At 41.3% G+C, this 23,449-nt stretch overlaps 1 non-coding gene across 1 annotated transcript; it reads left to right on the top strand.

Moving 5' to 3' along the window:
- The first annotated feature begins 4,866 nt into the window (after nt 1–4,866).
- Nucleotides 4,867–4,939, top strand: trnam-cau (transfer RNA methionine (anticodon CAU)). The gene has a single exon. It is a non-coding gene; the product is annotated as a tRNA-Met (tRNA).
- The last annotated feature ends 18,510 nt before the right edge of the window (nt 4,940–23,449 follow it).

The following is a 23,449-nucleotide window of genomic DNA, read 5'->3' as shown; positions in this document are numbered from 1 at the left end:
ATTTCAACATCTTCGAGTTTTGTCATCCTGTGCTCATTAACACACACATTTTCTGAGTGGCAAAGCACCAAGGTATTGAAATTCATATCCTTATTTTGAAATTTTGTCCTCACACCTCCTTCGTTTGATAGTCCCTTCAGCTGCAAACCCCTCTGAGATATATCTGAAGAAGGGTCACTGGACACAAAACAATAATGCTGCTCTTTCTCCACAAGCACTGCCAGATAAGCTGAGTTTTTCATCAATTTCTGCTTGTGTTACTACTTTCAAGCATCTACTGTTCTTTTGCTTTTTCCTTCAAGACGTTTGTTCTCCCTGACTTCCAACCTCCAGTAGATTTTTGGTTTTAACTCTCCCACCTTTTGCATGTTTTCAGTTTCCAAGGCCATAAGCTGTTGAATTTACTCCCTAAACATCCCTGCTTTTCAAAGTCCCCTTGTTTGTTCAGGATATTCCTTGAAACCTACTTCTTTGGCCAGTTTTGGGTCACTTGTCCTAATAAGGGCCTGGTATCAAACAACTTTGTGTAATATGTCTGATCATTGGATTGAATCAAAAATGTGAAAACATTTAAATTGTTCTTTTGGAAAACATCACTAATCCTTCACGATCATTTGGTAACTCCTTACCTAATATCATTGCAAGTGCGACTTCACCACACGACCTGCACTGGTTCAGAAAGGTCAAACATCAAATTCTCCAGATGTAACTGAGGATTGGCAATAGTTACTGATACCTTTGGAGAGTGATCCAAAGTTCATGTATCAGGATATGGTGAATGAATAGACAATAGGTGCTGGAGTAGGCCATTTAGCCCTTCGAGCCAGCACCACCATTCATTACAATCATGGCTGATCATCCACAATCAGTATCCTGTTCCTGCCTTATCCCCATAACCCTTGATTCCACTATCTTTAAGAGCTCTGTCTACCTCTTTCTTGAAAGTATCCAGAGAGTTGGCCTCCACTGCCTTCTGGGGCTGAGCATTCCATATATCCACCACTCTCTGGGTGAAGAGGTTTTTCCTCAACTCTGTTCTAAATGGCCTACCTCTTATTTTTAAACTGTGTCCTCTGGTTCTGGACTCACCCATCAGCGGAAACATGCTTCCTGCCTCCAGAGTGTCCAATCCCTTAATAATCTTATACGCCTCAATCAGATCTCTAATCATCCTTCTAAACTCAAGTGTATACAAGCCCAGTCGCTCCAATCTTTCAACATACGATAGTCCCGCCATTCCAGGAATTGACCTCGTGAACCTATGCTGCACTCCCTCAATAGCTGGAATGTCCTTCCTCAAATTTGGAGACCAAAACTGCACACAATACTCCAGGGGCAGTCTCACCAGGGCCCTGTACAGCTGCAGAAGGACCTCTTTGCTCCTGTACTCAATTCCTCTTGTTATGAACGCCAGCATGCTATTAGCTTTCTTCACTGCCTGCTGTACCTGCATGCTTGCTTTCATTGACTGATGTTGAAGAACACCTAGATCGTGTTGTACTTCCCTTTTACCGAACTTGACTCCATTGAGATAGTAATCTGCCTTCCTATTCTTGCCACCAAAGTGTATAACCACACATTTATCCACATTAAACTGCATCTGCCATGCATCCGTCCACTCACCTAGCTTGTCCCACTCACCCTGTACTCTCATAACATCCTCCTCACATTCCACACTGCCACCCAACGTTGTGTCATCAGCAAATTTGCTAATATTACTTCTAATGCCTTCGTCTATATCATTAATATATATCGTAAACAGCTACGGTCCCAGCACCGAATCTTGTGGTACCCCACTGGTCACTGCCTGCCATTCTGAAAGGGACCCGTTTATCACTACTCTTTGCTTCCTGTCAGCCAGTCAATTTTCAGTCCAACTCAGTATTTTGCCCCCAATACCATGTGCCCTAATTTTGTTCACCAATCTCCTATACGGGACTTTATCAAAGTCTTTCGGAAAGTCCAGGTACACTACATCCACTGGTTCTCCCTTATCCATCCTCATATGGACATGGTGCAGAACTTGGGTAATATAAGCTCAGAAACAGAACAGTGACGGCTTCCTTCTGACTCTAGAGGGTCTAACTTTACTTTTTAATTGAAAAATGTTCAGGTTCATTCATAGTTCTTCATGGAGAATGAATTGTTGAACTTATTCGGCTGCATGTGTACAATAAATTTCTTTAGATGTGAGGTCAAAGAAATTCAAAACTATTCCTCATCCTCCCACAGACTTTGTCTCACTGTTAAGGTGCCTACTCATGGACCTAGGGGATCCAGGTACATGATTATTTGAAGTTTACATCCCATTTAGACAGTGGTTAAACAGTCTTTTGGCACGCCAGCCTTCATTGCTCAATTGTTTCAGTTTCGGAGTTCGGAAGTCATATTGAGGTTGGACAGGATGTTAATGAGACCTCTTCTGGAATTCAGTGTGTGGTTTCTGTCACATAATTACAGGAGGCATATTATGAAGCTGGTGAGTGTTAAGAAGAGGTTTACCAGGATATTGCCTGGTATGGAAGCTTTGATTTATAAAGAAAGGTCGGATAGACTTTGACTTTTCTCACTGGTGCTTCGGAGGTTGAGAGGTGGCCTATTAGAAGTTCATAAAATAATGAGACATGTAGATGGTATGAATTGTGGTCGTCATTTCCCAAGGATGGGAGATTTCAAGACTAGGGGATGTTTTTAAGTTGCGAGGACATAATTTAATAAAAAAAGATATGTGAGGCAGAACTTTGCAATGACTGTGAACAAAACAATGGCAAGTTTCAGCAGAGAAACAGGTGGCAAAGAAATAGGTGACAGTGAAGCAGGCATGTGAGGGCTAATGTGTTTCGTTTGCCAGTGACATTCACCGCTTCACAAAGTGGAGAACATTGAAGTGCACCTGTGATGGTGATTATTTTGCAGGATATTCACCTTGCAAATGGTTTGTCTGCCAGTATCCCTGATTACATCACAAGTCGACAGGATGAAAGCTGCAGCAAGATGTGTGGAGCCAGTGATGTAATTGATACAGCGTCTGAATTTGAATTGGAAGATTGGAATATTGTATCCTCTCTCACTCGAGTGAAGTTGACAGCTTTTCTACCCTTGCAAATTGACAGACGCTCCCGAAGAGGAATGTCTGCCCAAAGCTGTTTTTGTCAGGTTCCCAGCAGCTGAAGTGAATGGATTGCTGGGTTTTGGAAATTGAAAATTGAAATTGAAAGGTAAATGAGTAACATGAGTGTGGGGCTACTTCAGCTCATTGTATATTTCATATCCCACCTCATGGCAACGGTACACATTGTCAGGAGAAACTGCTTGAGTTCCACATAAAGCTACCTTTTGTCGGGAAACCTTGTCTACAGCGGGAGAAGCGGGTAGAGCAGTGAGTGTATAATATCACAACAACTGACACTCAGCCACACATTAAACGGTAAAGTTAACAAGTAAAGTTGTAAACTTGCTCACCCAGGTGGCTTGTTTTTGTTCAGACTTTTCATTATCATGCGAGGTAACGTCATGAGTGAGACTTCCGAAGAAGCGATGTTGTTCTCCTCCACTTGAAATTTATACTGCCCGGTCTGTTCCAGCAACTTCTGTCATTTCGCATTCTGTTTGAATTGGTTGCATATGGGGTCCAATTCTATACGTTTGCCGACTGCATTATGGATTGAGAACCATGCCTCTAGGAATTCCCATGTGTGTCTATGTTTGGATTGCACTACTACGGTTATGTTGTCCCAGTTAAACTGATGGTCTTCATTATCCGGGTGTACTGATATTAGGGAAAGTTTGTCATGTCATTTTGCTGCCAGCTGATGTTCATGCATACTGATGGCTAGTTTCCTTCCTGTCTGTCTGATATAATGTTTGTGGCAGTCGTTGCATGGTATTTTGTAAACAATGTCAGTTCTGCATGTCATGGGTATGGTGTCTTTAATCCTTGAGAATGTTTGTTGTAGCATGGCTTTGGGCTTGTGTGCTACCGTAATTCCTAGTGGTCATAGGAGTTGTCAGTTCTGATATGTTCTTGATGTATGGCAGTGTGTCCAGTGTGTTAGGGCATAATGTGTCCTCTTCGTGTTGCTGTTTAGTCAGCACCTGCGGATGAAATTGCAGGGATATCCATTCAAAGCGAAGATTTTGTACTGGTGTTCTTCCTCTTTCTGCATAGTTCTGGGTCATTGCAATGAGTGGTGGCCCGTTTAAATAGTGTCCCGACACAGCTTAGTTTGTGCACCACTGACCTGAGTTAGTTGCCAAAGTAAAAGTATCCGAACCCCTCGAGGCACTGACCCGAGTTGTGATGTGCAAAGGACAACACACGAAGGAGGATCCTTGTGTGATTGATCCAATATGATCTGTATACCAGGGCAAACAGTGAACACTGGTCTTCAGCACCTACAGTGAGCCTGGCTCCACTTGGCCTCCAGTCACCTCTCACAAACTACCATTTCCCTTCACTTTCCCTGACCTCCCCTCTATTCTTGTTTTAAACTGATTGCACACCAGGCAGTTTCAGCTGGCATTGCTGATGTGGGACTGTAACATGGAGTGAATCGATTTTGACTGATCAATGACATAATTCTGCTTCTCAAGATCAGAATATTTCATAATTATTACTTTAAATGATAACCATGAACAGGCTATGACAGTGAAGGCACTGAATCGTAATCACTGGACTAGCAGGAAAGATCTGTTTATGGCACTCAGGACACTGCCTGATTCGGCCTTGCATTCTCCCATCCTTTTGCACATGATGCCTCTCTGCTCTGTTTCAGTTTTGTTATGTGTTGATTTATAATAGTCTCCAGTTATCTATTACTTTTTCATTTCCAATTCATGAGACCCTGTTTCCATGTCTCTGTGCCTGGCTCCATAGCTCAGTGGTCAGAGCACTGGTCTCATAAACCAGTGGTTGTGAGTTCGAGCCTCATTGGGGCCTGTGATAGTGTTTGTACACTCCCTGCTTCAAAGGTCAAAAAGAGTCCTTTAAAAATTATCCGAAATTATAACAGTATCATTTCCTCCACAGGCCAGAAATGTGTCTGAAATTCCACATTGCTGTTTGTCCTTCCACTTGAGGAGGTGCATTTGGAATGGCAGGGCTGGAAGACCAAGGTGAAGCAGGAAGACTGCAGGTGAGCAATGGGGGAGGAGCACAAACCCAGGGATTCCGTCGAATACTTCCATTTGTTGCTGAAAATAGGTTCTCGTTTTGGAGTCTGAAATGGGACAATAGAGCCAAGTGAGTGAAGTTCTGCTTTCTGGGGGTTGCTCTCTCCGAAAGCCTCTGGCACTCTCGGTGGAAGGTGTCCTTGTTAGTTTCCTTCTGTGGGTGAAAATGAGGGTCACTTCCCCGAGGGGACATGAACACAGTCTTCCCACCTCAAACTTCAGTTTTGCTTGTTGGTTCCTCAAAGTGTTGACCCAGAAACCCGCATAGCACACACTTCATTGGGGAGACAATGGCCTGAGGTTGTTATCACTGGACAGTTAATCCAGAGACCCAGATAGTATTTTGGCGACTTGTGTTTGAATCCCGTTGCAGCAGATGGCGGAATTTGAATTCAATACAAACCTGGAATAAAGCGTCTAATGATGAGCATGAATCCGTTATCCTTTAAGGGAAGTAAACTGCCTTCCTTGCTTACATGTAAGTCCAGATCCACAGCAATGTGGTTGACTCTTAACTGCTCTCTGGACATTTAGGAATGGGTAATAAATGTTAGCCTAGCCAGTGATGCCCTCATCCTGTGAATGAATTTAAAAAGTACGTCAGGAATTCCTCCTTGATGGGATGATAACTGATTTGCTTTGCCCAATCTTTATGCCAACTAAAGTCACCTGACTATTGAAGTCAGTGACCTTTTATCATAATTAGAGCTCTCCCTTTCCGCTGGCAGCTTCAATTTCCTGTTTTGTGCCTTCTGCTAAAATTACCACTGGAGTTGACTGGGGTGTATATACATCGAACACTGTCAATTTCTGTCCCTTGATGTTTCTAAACTGTACCCAGACTCCATTTCACCAGAACTAATATCCATTGTCATTACCATATTAATTTTATTCTGTAATCAGCAATGCTGACCTACCTCCTCCTCCTTGTCCGTCCTTCCAAGAAACTGAATACGCCTGGAGCCCAGTTTCAGACATTGTAGGTATTTTGGTTTCTGATTTACCAAAACATCCTGTATTCTGGAAAAGTCTGAGTGAAGTAGAAACTTGCAGTTGTAACACTGCTATTTAAGAAAGAAGGAAGAGCAAAAATAAGGAATAAAGCCAGTTAACATGACTTTAATCAGTTGGGAAAGTGCTTCATAATGTCCCTTCATTAAATATGTTTCAGCAATGCACTTAAAACAAAAATCGTGTCATCTGATTAAATCAACGCGGTCAATCCAGAAGAAGACATTCCATTATGGAGACAGGACAGTTGCAGGTAAGTCCACGGTCACCCTGGGGCCAGGCATGTTTGACAATTTTATTCCTTTTTCAGAGTCAAACAAGTGAGGTTGGAAAGAGGAAACCAACAGCTGCATAACACCTGGAATCCCAAGAGGCACTTTGTAAGGTGTCACAATGATGGCTAATAGATAAGATAAGGTCTCTGGAACTGAAGATAATGTATGAGCATGAATAGAGAGTTGATGAACATGCAGGACATAACACTAAGTGTTGTCGTGACTGTGACGAGAGGAGTGCAAAGGATTCAAAGGTCAATGTAAAGGTTGAATTAACCTCCAGGATGTTTTTAAGGGACTTTCAGGACAGAGGAGACCATCCATCCTCTTGACAGCTGACCAGCCAGCCTGGCCGCCAAATAAATTAATAGACGGATTGGTCACATGTGGGCAGGCCTCCTGGTGCCTTCACCCCCATGGGCAATATACCAGGAAAGCTGTTAGGGAAGATGGCGGAGATGGGAAACTGCATCCATGGCATGATGCCCACATTTACAAACAAGCCCTCCCCACATGACAACCGCGTACATGGAGAGGAAGTGGAAAACAGCAGGTAACTGCTCGAACAGGTTTTGTGTTCTTTCTCGGGAAGGTTTTCTTTTAAAAAATAAGCCCAGTGACATCACAATGGTTTGCCTGTGATGTCATAAACACAAACAAGAATAAACAGTAACTGCTGTGTGTCCTCACTTCATGTTGAGACAACGTGAGGTGAACATTGCAGACTTGTAGCTCTGCAGTTTCAAGTGCGCATCGCTTATTTCTTTTCTCTCCCTCATCAGTGTAATTAGAACTAACACTAATTGAAGCGGAGGGAAAGGAGCAATACCTTCGTGGTATCACTCTTGGTTGTGAGAAGAGTTTTGAGGTAATTTGAATTCAATATATACTGGACACTGTTTGTAAAGAAATTGGATTTTAGTACGAATTTCAAAGACGGGAAAACTGGAAAAATGATGTGAATATGGGGTAACCCGATTGAATTAATGCGTGTATGTTGTGGGTCACAATGGTTCCAGTACTTGCCAAAACCAAAATTATATTGGCCACATTTTTGTGTCTACTCTTTGATGGAGCAAAATGTTTCTTCTGGTCTTTGCTGAAGGTGATATTAGCAGGGAACATGTTCATCTCGGATGGCCATAAGATCCCATTATCACAACAATTCGCAAAAAAACAAGAATGGAATTCTCCCGTATAAATCATTGACTATTTATCCCTCAGTGAATGTTATTTCAATGGAGAAACTAATCATTACCAATTGTTATTCATGAAAACGTGCTGTCTGCACATTAACCAGTACCTTTCCTACATTACAGCAGCCAAAAAATAGTATTTAGATGAAAAAGGCCCTTTGGGAAATCATTCCAGATGTTCAAGGTGGTGGATTGGGGCAAAGTTTTGTTGAGTTTCATTTTGACCTGAAGTATCTGAAGGGTGATGTCCTGGCTGCTCAGTTGACAAGTTAAAGTGTTAAATTGTCAAAGCAGGACCAAGTAGGCAGTGAAGGGGCAAATGAATATTAGACATATGTAATGAGGCTGAAGTCAGCAGTTGATATTTTTTGGTCTAGTATTTAAGTGTGATCGTACTCTTTCTCTTTTCATGTTGAATTTGACTTTTACTTTTATTTGTCTTTTAGGTTTGACGATACTTCACCTTTCTCATTCCTCGGACTCCAACTCACTTCGAATCTGGAAGGTATGAGTTATCGTTAATTTTTCACAAAGCACAAGCTTCAATCCAGTTCCTTGTCTCCCCATGTTCAGTCAGGCATTGACTCACTTATTCCAGACCTCACATGGAAATTTGCCTTCAGAGATAATGGGAACTGCAGATGCTGCTTGGCCTGCTGTGTTCATCCAGCTCCACACTTTGTTATCTTGGAAATTTGCCTGCTCCTTTGTTCCATTTGCTCATACACATCTCTGACATATTAGATTAGATTAGATTCCCTACAGTGTGGCCCTTCAGCCCAACAAGTCCACACCACCGCTTGAAGCATCCCACCCAGACCCATCTTCCTTTCACCCACATACCCCTGAACACTATGGGAAATTTAGCATGGCCAATCCACCTAGCCTACACATCTTTGGACTGTGGGAGGAAACCGGAGCACCTGGAGGAAACCCACACAGACACGGGGAGTATATGCAAACTCCACACAGTCAGCCGCCCAAGCCTGGAATCGAACCCGGGTTCCTGGCGCTGTGAGGCTGCAGTGCTAACGACTGAGCCACCGTGCCGCCCGTGTCCGACACGATATAAACAGCAGCGGCCCATGACACCTGTGAAAAGTAGTAGTTGTCAGCCTTGCATCAAGGGCAGCAGCCTGACCCTAGAGTCAGACAGTTCTCAGTGTAATATCACTGAGCACAATGAGGACTGATGTGGCAGCCCCCTTGAGCGACCTTGACATGCTGAGCAATAGGTGACCCGACATCTAACTGATGTCTCTACAGTCTCCCAGCTGTTTTCTCCCCACTCCCCACACTGGATTCAGTCTCCCACTGGGCTGACTGTGCCCACTCACTGGACTGCAGAGGTGTGGACTCTGAGAAGCTGACTGCCTCGGGTGACCATCTGACAGTGCCCATTACCCTGCATTAATGCCAGAGACTGCTCTTGGCTAACCTATCCTGCATGAAGGCAGCCTCCCTAGCCTCGACTATGGGTTACTCCCTTTAGATTCTGAGACAGTGCTTCCAGGGTGTGTACAGTGATTTTTATTCATGTATTGATGTGAAAGCTTTGTTGACTTTTATTTTGAGTGGCCTGACAAGTCTGAATCCTGACGTCCGTGTTGGCTCAGTTAGGATTTTAAAGTTGTATTTTCTGAGGAAGAGCAAAGTGATAACAGAAGAGCAAACAGAACATGGACAGATGTAACTACACTGAAGTCAGCATTTTATCCGTTTTGGTCCAATATTTAATTTGGATGGCAGCCTTCTCTTTACATGTTGAATTTGATTTTGTCTCTCATGATGTTTTCATTTATCTTATAGATTTGACTGTTATTTCCGATCGGTCAGCTTCCCGAATCAGTCAGATTTCCGTCATACTACTCGGAATAAAAATGGTATGAACTATCCTTGGTTTTTTACACACGACAAATTCCAATCCCCTGATTACTTATTCTTCATATTCCTATATACCATCCAGCACTCACTCACTCGCACGTTCTTCCACGATGTGCAAGATGTTTTATATATTTGGTCATAGGTTTGTCCCATTTCATTTTGAGGGAGCTGAAATATTTGCAGGCTGATGCCCTCATCTGCTCACTTGGCCTTTTAAAGTTTCAATTGTTCGAAGGAAGAGCAAGGTGATATTGAAAGAGTAAACAAACATTTGTGTTGACCATGAGGGTTTGTCCTTCTCAACTTCTCCCCGTGCCTGACAGGCAGGTTAAACAAACACCAGCTGTCTCTCTCTCTCGCTCATGTGAGCACAGCCCTATGATGTGGTGTGGTAATGGTGACTTTTTTTTCGAAAGGTGGGTCACTTTGCAATAAACAAGCTGGTTTTTTTGTGATAATCACTGACTGTTTATGTCAGGAAATAACTATTGCTGCACTTTTCAAATCCGAGCTACATCAGGTGGCTGTGAAATCTGGCGACAAACGTTTTTCACAAAAATGTAGTTGATTGGCGCTTCTGAAGATGGATTCTGTTGGGTTCATTCAGAACTTCAAGACTGCCATTTATGTTATGTTAGTGTATTAACGGTAAATGGATAAATGGTGGATAAATGGCGTTAAGAGAGAAATGCTTCATGATGTGATACAATGGAGCAAGCTCAAGAGACCTTACTCCTATGAATTCAAAAAATATTGTTTAAGTTCTGAGATTTTCAGCAAGCAAACTGTCAGACAAATGGAGGAACAAAAGTATGCCGTGTACTAGGATAGAGATTTGTTCAAACTTTTCTAATTGGTATTAATTAAGTAAGTGATGTGTGCAAATTCTTCTTTTCAATTTAAGACTGAGATAGAATAGTCGCCTAACTTGCATTCATGATGACCACAAAACAACGGTATAATCATGAAGAGGAATTGTGTCCCTTGATGTAGTGTAGTGGGTGTGGTGAAAATAACTGTCATGTTTTTTGTAAATTTTTAAAAACCATCATGACTAGAACTAACTTTCAGCCACAAACTGCAATGTTTTAATAGGAGTTAAGAGTGTACATTAGATGGTGTTTCAATCACTGGCCACTTCCCACTGCTCTGCCACATGTTGTGCCTGGCAACCTTCAGATAACAAAGTCCAAATTTGCACCAGATTTGCAAACCAATTCCTGAATTCGAAACAAGAAAAGAACATGTCATCTGTCAGGCAAGCTAATGTGTTGTGGCATTTTGACTATGAGAGGGAAATAAAATAATGTTCATGTGAAATTGTACTTCATATTTGAACCTGAATGTGCACACTTCACTTGATTTTCTCCACTGCATAATTAACTTCAACTCTTCCATCCTGCTTTTATTGACAAATTAATATCCGCTTGAGAGATTTGCTCCATGCCTGTTGAGTGCTTACTAATTGCATGTGTTCAATATGCTGTGAAAACACACCAGTTTTGATTTATCACCGCAAAAGCTGTGCGTTGAGGGACCGTGATTTACTGTGCTCGATTATAATTTTTTTTCCTTTTTGCTGGCATTGTGAAAACGTAGAACACTGGAGGGCACATCCTTCCATCGATATCCTGCCCTTTCTTCTGTTACACCGTGCGATGAATGGGAAGGAAAAGAGCAGGAAGAAGTTTAGCGGAATGAGAGAAGTGTACAATGAAGCCCAGGGAGGGAAGAAGCCCAGAATGTGCACTGAGTGACCCTTAGATGCAGCACAGACTTCTGAACATCTCTTTTGAAAATCTAGGTTCCCCGAGGAGGAAAGCGAAGCATTCATTTGAAACAAATTGATTTGAAGGCAATTAAAAGAATGATTATGAAGTAAAGTTGAGGAGAAGAGCTGATAGCCTGTTACCACAGCAGCAGAACAGATGGAAGGAATGAGTAGTAGTGTGAGAGAGGAAGGAACAGAGATTTCACCATTAAAAATGCTGAAGGCAATGTATTGACAGCTGGTAGCCTTTATTTTAGTAATGTATTGCAGCCATTCAATAGTTTTGCTCTTTTAATATTTAAACATGAACGTTACATAATTTCTCTGACTGAGATTGTCAGCCTGGTCATAAAACATCAATTTATTTTTAATGTTATTTGTCTTACTGGATCAAAATATGATGACACATAAACAATTTGAGCTTCAAAATCTCCCCTTCCCCTACTGCATCCCAATAGCAGCCCACCTCATCCCCACCTCCCTAACCTGTTCTTCCTCTCACCTATCCCCTCCTCCCACCCCAAGCCACACACCCATTTCCTTCTGTCTAACCTCATCCCGCCCCCTTGACCTATCCGACCTCCCCAGCCTGACCTATCCCCTCCCTATCTCCCCACCTACTCTCACCTCTACTGGCTCCATCCCCGCCTCTTTAACTTGTCTGTCTCCTCTCCACCTAACTTCTCCTCCATCGATCTTCGATCTGCCTCCCCCCCTCCCCATTTATTTCAGAACCCTCTCCCCCTCCCCCTTTTCTTATGAAGGGTCTAGGCCCGAAATGTCAGCTTTTGTGCTCCAAAGACGCTGCTTGGCCTCCTGTTATCTTTGTTTGAAGGTTAAGCTTTTCTTCAGTCATGCTTTTTTGTACTTGTGTGGGGTAAAGTCCTTAAGATGCCAACTTCAGTTGATTGAAACACACTTCGTACAATTTTCTATTACTTGGAACAAGTCTTGGAAATACATTTCCTGTGATTACAGACAATTCATTGTTCTGACAGAACCGGCCAGCTACTCTGGCAAAGTTGGATTTCAATTTTCAAATCGGGCTCCTTAAAGAGTGCTCCAATTCCCTCCTTTGCTGACATGCTCCACCCGACCCCTGCCTAATCCCAAAGGTATATTCATCTGCTGACATGAAGGAAGCTGAATTTGATATAGGGGTGCTTGATGCGATTTGAACTATGAAGTTCTTTGTGAGAGTTCTTAATTTCTTTTGCACTCTCCACAGTATCAAGTATGATAATCCTTAGGCAGCACATAGGAAGAGATCTTGCATAGCATGAGCTGTGGAACAAAAAAAAACAGGTTTCCTTTTTCTTCAGTTTCTCCCTCCTATTTTCCGCCAAGTCAGCAAACATTTTACATCTCTCTGCTTTCCTTCCAGTTATGTAAGCTTGCTTTCAAGAGTAATTAGATTCCTAAAAACAATATTGTTCAGAAATGTGAGGTCAGTGATAATGTTAGCAGAGAGTTCAAACGTGATTGAAGCCGGACTGTCTTGTTTCCTGTAGCTTGCTGTGGCCTCGATCTGTAGGCAGAAGTTGCTGCACATAATTCCACATTTACTCAGTTGTGGAAACTTTCTGGCCCGTCTGATGACTGGATTGAAGTAGAAATTGAGAAATCGTGGGTGGTCAGCTGAAGGGATTTAATATTAAATGTTTATTTACTTCAAATAGCGGTTTAATATTCTTGAGATCAATACAAAATAACTCCAAGGCTCAAATTTCTGTTTTATATGAATCTAGCTGGCCATGTTTCTGTGATGTTTTGACTTTAACTTTGTGTTTTTTTTTAATGGTTCAAGTAATACATGAAGTGACCAGCTGCTTTATCATTGGATTAAACATATTGTATCTCCTCATCAATGGTATTCCCCTCCAGCCCTTCAATGCTCATATCTTTGCACTTCTAATTCCGGCCACTTTGATTTTCCCTGCATGCTGAACTTCTTTATTCTGTCATTGGTGTGTTCAGCGACCCAGTTCTGGGACACTCTTCCAAAACATCTCCTCTTTGTCCTCAAAACCAATCTTTCTGACCAAGCTTTTGGTGACCTGTCCTAGTTTTAGCTTCATGAATCTTGGAGTGATTTTTAAATGATTATGTAAATGTGAAACATTTTGAAATGTTTCCACCATGTCAGAGGTCTATACCAATAAACGTTGTTCCTGCATCACATTAGGCATCAGGGGATGAGCTTCCTTCAGGTCTCGCTGTCAATACCTCCAACATTCAAATTCTTAACTCTGAGACCTCAAAAACACTTGTCGAAAATTTTGTAATTGCTCTCATGAACAAGGAGCTTTTCTACATCCGCACATTCTTTTCAACATACAAAATATATGCCACTGCTGAAAGTGTGTTGTACTTCCTCCTGGACAAGTGAGCATAAATAGTAGCATCTCCTTTGTTTAATGGTAATGATAGAAAAGTTTGTTCAGTCGAGTAATTTTTGTTATTAATTGTTGTGGCAATGAATCGCTGAAACTAGCCATCTGGAAACAACTCTCAGTAAACTGAGACCCTCCATCCAACCCTCAGTAACGGAGATTTTTTTTTATCATTGGAGATACGAACTTACCTGCACCCCAATCCCTTGGACATTAAGCTCTGCAAATTTGGGCTTTAACTTTCATCCAATTTCATCAGGACATTTTTTTAAAGTATTCTGGAAGATTTTATCCTCCACACAGATGGAGTGATAATGTCCCTACCTTCTGCCTAAAAGGTCCAGATTCAAATTCTGTCTGCTGATGTCATGTGTCACAATATGTCTGAATAACTTGATTAAAAGTAGTTAGACTTGAAGTCCTTCATAAAGAGAGACTGTGCAGTGGAAGTGATGAGCTTGTTTGTTTACAACAAAGCAAAGCAGTCCTTCAGTTCTCCTGTTTTGTGCCCCCATCCCCTTCCAATATCCCTGATGGCACAAATCATGTTTAAGCTCCCCGCTCGTGGTTTGGGACAGAAGTGAATAAAACATACTCACAAAACATAATGCTGAGACAGGTGGCAATGTATTTTTGATTAATTTTTCGCAATAATGAAGCGATCGAGACCCAGTACAACACAAAGTTTAATAAATGCGGTGAATGTGTTAGGACAATGACTAGACCTTGGGATTAAAGATAAACAGTGATGTTGACTTCCTTCAATACTTGTTGTGTAGTTTGGAGTTTCCTGAAACAATGTTTGGGATGTCTAAGTTTCTGCATGTAGTGAATGGAAAATGTTATTTTAATTGAAAAAAGTCTATCAATTGTCTGTAATAACAAAGTGTGGAGCTGGATGAACACAGCAGGCCCAGCAGCATCTTAGGAGCACAAAAGCTGACGTTTCGGGCCTAGATCCAGCTTTTGTGTTCCTGAGATGCAGCTTGGCCTGCTGTGTTCATCCAGCTCCACACTTTGTTATCTCGGATTCTCCAGCATCTGCAGTTCCCATTATCTCTGATCAATTGTCTGTAAGCGTGTGTTGGGCATAACAATCGAAGTTTGGAAGCTGAGTTCAGGGTGAGGAACCTTTCTTGCAAAACTGAAATGTTGGTCAAATGAATGTCTGTTTCCAACTGAAATATGCAGGAATGCCGCAATTCTGTAATAATGGGTGAAATGTTTTTCAAATGACATCAGTGATGGTTTCTCTTGTCACCTCAGTTTTTATACATTAGTTTTTTAAATGTTGGGTGAGGATTGAACAGTTTATGTACTTCACAAATGGTGTTTTGGGGTAACTTATCAAAACTCAGTTCGGGGACAAAGCGATTCTTACCACTGCTGACCTTCAATTGATGTACCTCTGACATTAGAGGGATATCCCTGGGGAGGAAAAGTTTCCCAAATGTGCCATGGTTATAAAATTTGAGAAGATCAGCAAATAACCAGAGGTGATTAGATTTTTCTTCAAAGCAGTAAGCTAATGAGCTGGCTTGCATGAACGCACTGGATTGCAGAAATCGATCCAGCTGGACCTTTCAAAAGGGAATTAGGGTTTTTCTTTTTGCCTGTGGCCAAAATATTGTCTTTCTTTGCCGAAGTAAATAAATGTTTCAGCAGAATAATTCCAGCAATAAGCTTCTGAGTTTTTTTAAAAAAGATGACCCATACTTGCCGTAGAATTTGAAACATCACAGCTCACTCATGTGTCTCACATTATCTCTCAGAGGTGAGATAGTGGAGAACGATTCTTTGCAGGTTATTACTTTCTTATTTGCTTTTATGTTAGGCCGGTGGTCATCTTAGATGATGGTATTCTTTTAAAGGTCAAGCGAAAATTTTGTAAAACCAAGGAATCACAGCAAACTGTGGTTTGTTGAAATTTGAGGAGTTTGGTTCTCATTAAACTCTAAGGTCGCTCTGGTTAAGGCAATCATCTGTTATATTTACTGTCTCCTCCTTTCACAATGTAGCTGTTTATTACTTTGGCTGCTCAGATCTCTAACTTGTCCATTGTCTTTTGGTGAAAGTCTTCATCTGCAGAGAGATTCTTGGAGTTTTTAAAAAGTTGACAACAAAATGGCTTCCATGCCATTCAAAAGTTCAAATCCATTTTACCAGTTGGACAGATGTTGTGTTTAAGATTAGTGTTTGAGTAAACCATTTTAATTCGGCTAAAAGATCATCATAATTCAACGGATGTTTATAGTATCCGTTCACCTTACAGGCACCCTACATTTCAAGATTTTCCTTTATACGTGGTGAAAGGGAGAAACAGTCTGACTAGATACTATACTTATTTTAGTGTTCTGTTATGTGATCCAAGGAATTCATCCCTTTTTACGTGAGTGTTCTCATTTACTGAGGTTTTTATTTGAGACTGAGAATTAACTTGAGTCCAAAATGGTTAGGATTGTAAAGTATGAGTATAATTTAAAAAATCTGTTCCTGCCCAAGTTTTCCAAGTGTTGACGACCAGTCCAATACTTCTGAAGGAATGAATTTATCACTGACAGATTTGGTGACGTGACAAAGATGCGCTAAAAAAATTAACCTTAGAGGACTTCGGAATACTGCAGAGAAATATAGGTTTAGCAAGTTGTCAAAGATCTGACAAATAAAGTTGTATATGGGTAAATTTGAAGTCCATTTTGGCAGAAAGAGTAGCAGTTTTGTTTTTATTGAAGGAGATTGCATTGCTCTGAGATATAGTGGATTCTGGGTATCCTTGTGCATGAATCCCAAAACGATCACGTACAGACACATTAAGTAATTTGGAAAGCAATTAAATGTTTTCATTTTATCATGAGGGAATTTAAGCACAAAATTAGGGATCAACGGTGAGCCCATGCCTTGAATGATTTTCTTTGTATTTGTCAGTGTATTTCAAGGATGGAAGTAAATATATGAGACGCAGTTCAGAGCAGGTTTACCGAAATAACACCGAGACTAAGTGACTTGTCTTACAAGGAAAATTTGCACAGGCAAGGCTTGCATCAGTTGATGTTTAGGGAAGGAAGAGGCAACGTGATTGAAACAAAATAAACTGACTGTTTGGACAGGGTAGACTTGGAGACAATGTTTCCTCTTATAGAAGAGACTAGAATAAAGGGTGAGTGTCTAAAGGGCAGTGGTTGTCAATTTAAAACAGTGATGTTTTTAAATCTCTCAAAATGTAGGTATTCTTTGGAGTTTTCTTCCAGAAAAGATGGTAAAAGCGGAACTCTGGAATATTATAAATGCAATGATAAATAGATTCTTGTTGAGAGAGAAGGGGTGAAAGGTCATTAGGAGAGGCAGGAATGTAGATTTGAAGTTAACGATCAGATGAGACAGAACCACATTGAATGCTTTACTCTTCCCTGTTTGTATGGGAAGTGGCAGGTTTGCTGTAAAATGCCAAATTGGAGTTTCAGTGCAAAGTATTAACAAACTCGGTAATCAAGGCTTCACATGCCGAAATCCTGACCCTTCAGATGTTTTTTCAGCGGCTGAATGCAAATTGTAGATTCAAGCTTGTTTAAAATCACTTAGTTTGTGCTGTCTGACCAATTGCAGATATGGAAGCTTTGACACCTCAGAGGCAGAAGAGATTCCAGTAATCGATCCAGTGAGCACAAAGTAAGCTTTAGTCTAATGTGTGACTTAATTAAGGTTCATCCAAAATACAACAATATTAAAAAACCTGCTGGCACTTCCTGTAAGTTCTGTGGACGGCCTTCCTCCCACAGCAATGCAGCAAACACTAGACAGCAGCAGTCACATTAACAAAGTTGCTTGATTGTATCCAAAATCTATACAGATTTTGTTTGTTTGAAAAGAAAAGTTGTATCAACAGAAAAGATCCAAAAGTGTTCAGTGAAAAAATACTCATCCATTCACTATTCAGATCTCCATTTGTCGCCAAACATTTAGATAGCTGAACTCTGAATTAAGGATACAACATGTCGGAGAATTGAGGTTCCTACCTCCTCCCCTCCCCTCAGTCTGTCTGGGTGTCTTTCAAATCTCCTGTGAAGGTTTTGAAGAAAAACCTACTCCCACTACATCTGGAGGGTGATCTTTACTTGCACATTCCAGTCTCACGGTCTTATCTTGCAAGCGAGCGTTGAGGGTTTTGGGGAGACTAATCATCATATTCTGTAGTTGCGTCTTGACCCGTTGTTAGAAAATTAGCTGTCAATGGCACAAAATGCCAACTCAATGTCTTTCAGGTGTATGAAGATAACTTTGTTGTGGATGTGGATGTTTGCTCAAATTTACTTGATAACACTTTTAGGACCATTTGCCGATCACCTGAAAGTGCAAACTACAAGGTAGATGGGAAACCATGCACTCTAAAATCTGTCATGAAAGAGTACATTTGAATACAATATGTGGTTAAGGTTTTGCTTTATTCAGAGTACAAGGAATACAAAGGAAACTGCCGATGAGCTAAGAATTACTGGGTGCTTTGTGTTTGTTTAAAATGACATTCTTCACAACTAATTTCAGCAGCGGGAACAATGCTAACATTCCGAGCTGTGAGGAGCTTGAAAATCCAATTCCTCCAGAGACGATTGCTGAGATCAGAAAGTAAGTATTGATCCAATGTATGAGGAAATGATGCTTTAATCAGAATGCAACTAGGTGAAGGGCAACTGCTGGAGGTCTGGCATTTTCAGGTGCATTACGTAGAGGCTATCTCCCGAAACTTAGCAGCATCTGTGGAGAGAAAGCAGAGTGGGCGCTTTGAGTTAAGGTTCCCCTGTTCAGAACTTCACACCTCTGAAGAAGTGTCACCTGGCTTCACTTGAACACTGTTTTCTGTCTGCAGATGCTGCAAAACCTGTAGAGTTTCTCCAGAAACACCTTTTCTTTCCGATTGTCGGTGTCCTTAGTTTGTTTTTTTTTACATTAAAGAAACAGTTGGCCGTTGTTCTAATATTTGCTCTGTTCTTAGTGTTGTAAAAAGAAATTTTAGATGGAAGCTTGTGGTTCATGCTGCAGGCCTCCTGCTGGATCTGAAATGTGGAGGCCTTGGCCGATTCCAGTGGTAACCATTACAGAGATTGCTGCTGGCGTTACTCACCAGTTGACGGTTTGGCTCAGTTTTGACAGCTGCTGGTCCAGAGAAAGGGATGGCAGATCAGCATCTTTCTCAGCCCAACTGTTAATGCTGATTGTCACTGAGGTTGTGTAGGTGGGCGCCATCAGGGAAATGAGGGAGGCAGTTCTTAGAAGTCAAGGAGAGTCCAGGTGTCAAAGAGAACTGGCCCAAGTCAACATAGCTTTGCAATGTGTTGGTGGTAAACTCCCTCCCTGCCATTTTCCTAATCCTCTCACCTCCAATTTAATTGCCAGTGAATAATTGGGCATGCATTACACACAGTCTTCAATGGAATGTTTCTTTTCCAAACATTGGACTATGCAATGCAGGTAAACATATTGAAAAAGTTGACTCTCTAACTCTCTGCTTTCCAGTGTTATTACATGCCCCACCTCGCCCCATTGCCCAAAAATAAACAGACCTTGATGTTCTGAAAACTTGTGTGAAAGGTGGAATTCCTTCTTCCTTGCAGCTTCCCCCCAGCTACTCTTCCAGACTCAATCACAATCAGTTGTATACCACCAGTTAAAGCTTGGAGGGGGAAAACCAAATCATGATCTATTGTAGTTGTATACATCAGAAATGTTGCCTGTTTAACAAACCCAGTTGATAAGGACTTGAAAACTTGGCAGGGCTTGTCATTTGAAGAGTGGTTGAGGGTTTGGTTCTGTACAGGATGGAGTTTAGAAGGATGGGAGGGAATTTCATTGAAACTTACAGAATACTGAGAGGCCTGGAAGGATTGCATGTGGAACGGAGAAGATGTTTCCACGAGTAGGAGAGATTAGGACATGTGGGCACAGTTGTGGAGTGAAGAGACCAACCATTAGAACTCAGGTCAGAAAGAATTTCTTCAGTCAAGGAGTAGCTAATCTGAGGAAAACATTGCAGAAAGCCGTCGAGGCCAAGTCATTAGGTCTATTTAAGATAGAGAGAGAGAAGGGTTCTTGATTAATTAGAGGATCAAGATTTCGAGAAGAAGGCTGGAAATTGGGCTTGAGAAAGATCTCAGCCAGAATCGAACGGCAAAACAGACTGAGTAGGCCGAATGAGCTATTTCTGCCCCCATATCTTATGGCCATATGAATTCCACATGAAATTTTTCAATGCTCGTTTTGTAAGGAAGCCATTTCTGGGTGCAAGTGCTTGTTTACAATGTCTTTAATTTTTGCCTTATATAGTCAGGAAGGCAAATGCAATGTTGGCATTTATTTTGAAAGGACTTGAATGTAACAGCAGGGGTGTACCTCTGAGGCTTTATAAGGCTCTGGTCAGGCCATACTTGGAGTACTGCGTACAGACTTGGGCCCCATATCTCAGGAAGTATGCACTGTCCCTGGAACGGGTTCAGAGGAGGTTCATGAGAATGGTCCAGGGAATGGAAAGCTTAAAATATGAGGAACGTTTGAGGACTCTGAGATTACACTCATTGGAGATTAGATGGATAAGGGGTATCTAATTGAAACTTTCAGAATACTGAATGGCCTGGACAGAGTGGATGTTGGGAAGATGCTTTCATTGGTAGGAGAGACTAGGACCCAAGGGCCCACATTTAGAATAAAGAGGAGATCTTTTCAATTGGAGATTTGGAGAAACTTCTTCAGCCAGAGAGTGTTGAATCTGTGAAATTCACTGCCACAGAAGGCTGTGGGGGCCAGGTCATTGAGTACATTTAAAACTGAGACAGATTATCAAGGGGATTAAGGGTTATGGGGAGAAAGCAGGAGAATGGTGTTGAGGAACTTATCACCCATGACTGAAAGGCAGAGCAGACTCAATGAGCCGAATGGCCTAATTTCTGCTCCAATGTCTTATGGTCTTAACTAATTGTAGGTCCAAAACCTTTGACAGCCCAAACTCTGATAAAGTTGAAGAACCAGGTTCACCAAAAGCGACTGCAGAAATTTCAAAGTAAGTTTCACCCTTCTGTGCTTCATTCATAATACATAACATGAAAAGAAATTTCTGTGAATATAGTAGCTCTTGAAAGATTATGTCGCTATTCAAGATGATAAAAATCACTTGAAAGAAACAGCTTTATTCCCTCTGAGGTCATTGCCAGTAATTAAGTCAATGACACATTTCAGCCTTTGATCCATAGAAAACATTCAAAAATGTTCAGTGAAAATTTGATTGGCCCTCAACATCCAGACCTTGGTGGTCTAACTTGCAACACTGCTAAACTGCGAAACCTCCCACCTCCCCTCAAATGTACCAGCCTCTGTAACTGGAGTGACCTACATATTTTCTCTGAAAATTTGGAAAGCAAACCTCTAGTGTAGTCATTCATCTGCACTTTGATCGAATGAGGACTTGAAATACTGAGCATTTTGGGATTCAAAATTTATTTTCAATGTTTACAAGTCAGTTGTAGATGCAGATCCTTTTCTTAATTTGTGCTTCATGAGCACTTGCAGCTGCAGATATTTTGGCCGTATAGATTGTCGGGTGGGTGGGAATCAAAGTTTGCCAGGCATTTGTGTAACCATGAGGAAGCAAGGTTGATCGGAAATAATTTTGATATGTTTTAATTATGCTGCATTTGGAATGCAGCAGTGTGAAAAGGGAATGATGGAGAATCATTGATTTCTTCAAAATTTTTTGTGCAATGTGATGAGTGCCACTCCAGACTATAGCACTCACATTATAGTGTCTGCTGGGCTGCCTCCCTGGAAAATTTATAACAGAGACAGTTGCCTTAGATGATAGCATCACCGTTGAAGCATCCAAAACACTGAGATGGGAAATTGTTTTCAGATCAATATTGAGGTTATATTTCTGGACAATGTGGCTATGGTAAAAATGCTAAAGAAATGGGTTAATCTCCTCTACCCCACCTCAGCACTTCTCTGTTTTCCTCTTTCCTGCTTCAGCTGCACCCTCCCCACAAACGTCCTCCAAGTTCATTGAAGTGTCCTCCAAACTGCTGTGACATTTGAAGAAATATGTCTTCAATTAAGAATGTGACCTGCTCCCCGTGTCCGAGCCTTGGTATTTCTCCCACACAATATTGCCATTGAATAATTTGCATTTTGAATTATCTAAGTTGACCATCTGCCATTTGTATCCATGGGGTCAGGCAGAGACCTGGAATTAATCCTGAGTTTATTCTGTCCAGATCTTTAATGAAACTCAGAACTGTTAAAGGAGCAAGAAAGAAAAATGATTTTTTTTTAAGCAAAACAGCCAATGGTGACTAATCTGACCTTAAGCTTTAGTGAATTTGAGCAATGACACGTTCTTACATCAGTGCTCCGAATCAAACTATGAGTTACAAGCTGTACTTGTGAGGGTTGAATTGTGAATAGTGTGTAAAGAGCTTGAGTTTCTTTGTCAGAGATGAGGAAGTTAAACTTAAATCCTTTCTTTTGGGATGTTTATTGTCTGTCCCAGTGCAGAGGTTCTTTATTTGACATCTTTACTCCTCATCTACCCACTGGCTCCCCCTCACAGACAAAAATCCCAATGTTGATAAGAGTGCCAGTAATTAAAAATGTGATCATATGCACAAGTAAAATGATTTATTTGGTGTTTTGTGACCAGTTGCAGCTGTGAAAATGTTGACATGTCACACTGTGTAGTGGGTGGAAACCTAAGTTTGTCAGAAACTGAAGGAGTAATTGACAAGTAAATTTGATGTGACGTCAGATTAAACCTGTTGTACAGTATTTGGGATCTAATACTGTGAAAGGAAACTGTTGGGATTTGCTTTAAGATTATGTCAGGGTTGCCTCAGGAAGATACCCCAATGGCAGTGCAGTGAGCACCAGTCCAGACAATAGCAATCACATGAAGCAACTGCTTGACTGCTTCTGCAACGTTTGGCTTATTTTGAGAGGTGAGATAATGTTGAATTGGCAGAAAGCATTCAAAGCTTTTCGATGGTAAACTGAATTTTGCTTGTCTTTAAGTATCAAGTTCTTGCACAGCGCAGAAACGGCTTTCAACAAGGGTGAAATACTGAAGAAATGGCTTTCCCTCCTTATTGCCCTGCTCTGTCTCTTCCAACCCACACCCCAGCACTGCCTCAGTATGAAGGCCTGTGGGCATCCTGTGAAGTCAAAAGAACCCCTCTCTCAAGACTGTGATTTTTTGTTGTTGAATTGGGTTGGATTTAATTCTGGACGAGTTTGCCTGTTCTAAATGACTTAATTTGTCCTCTTTGATCAATTGCAGTTCTGGAAATGTTGACAGTGCAAATGGTGAGGAAAATGGAAGTTGTGGTTCTTCAGAATCAAGCGAAATAATTGCTCAGTAAGTTTAATTGCATGCATGACAAAGTGAATCATTATTCAGAATATGACAAAGCAGTAGGAAATAGCTGGGGAGCTAGCAGTTTGTGCAATGTTATACAGCCATCAAATGGTAATAGCCCAGAGACAATAATTTGATGTTTGTACCAGCTCTCAAAGAGGGACATGGCTACGTTCACTCCTAAGTCCTTTTACTGTGTAATACTGCGAAACCTCTCCATTAGAAAATTGTAGTTCCCTTTTGAAGACCTGAATTGAAGCTGCATCCACCACACTATTAGGCAGAGCTTTCCAGTTTCTAATGATGCTATTTTAAAAAAAATTCCTTGTCACCATTGCTTCTTTTTGCTGATCATCTTA

Source organism: Stegostoma tigrinum, chromosome 39 (assembly GCF_030684315.1).
Source record: "Stegostoma tigrinum isolate sSteTig4 chromosome 39, sSteTig4.hap1, whole genome shotgun sequence".
NCBI classification, from domain to species: domain Eukaryota; kingdom Metazoa; phylum Chordata; class Chondrichthyes; order Orectolobiformes; family Stegostomatidae; genus Stegostoma; species Stegostoma tigrinum.
The sequence above is the reverse complement of the archived record's forward strand: the minus strand, read 5'-3'. Positions and strand labels throughout refer to the sequence as shown.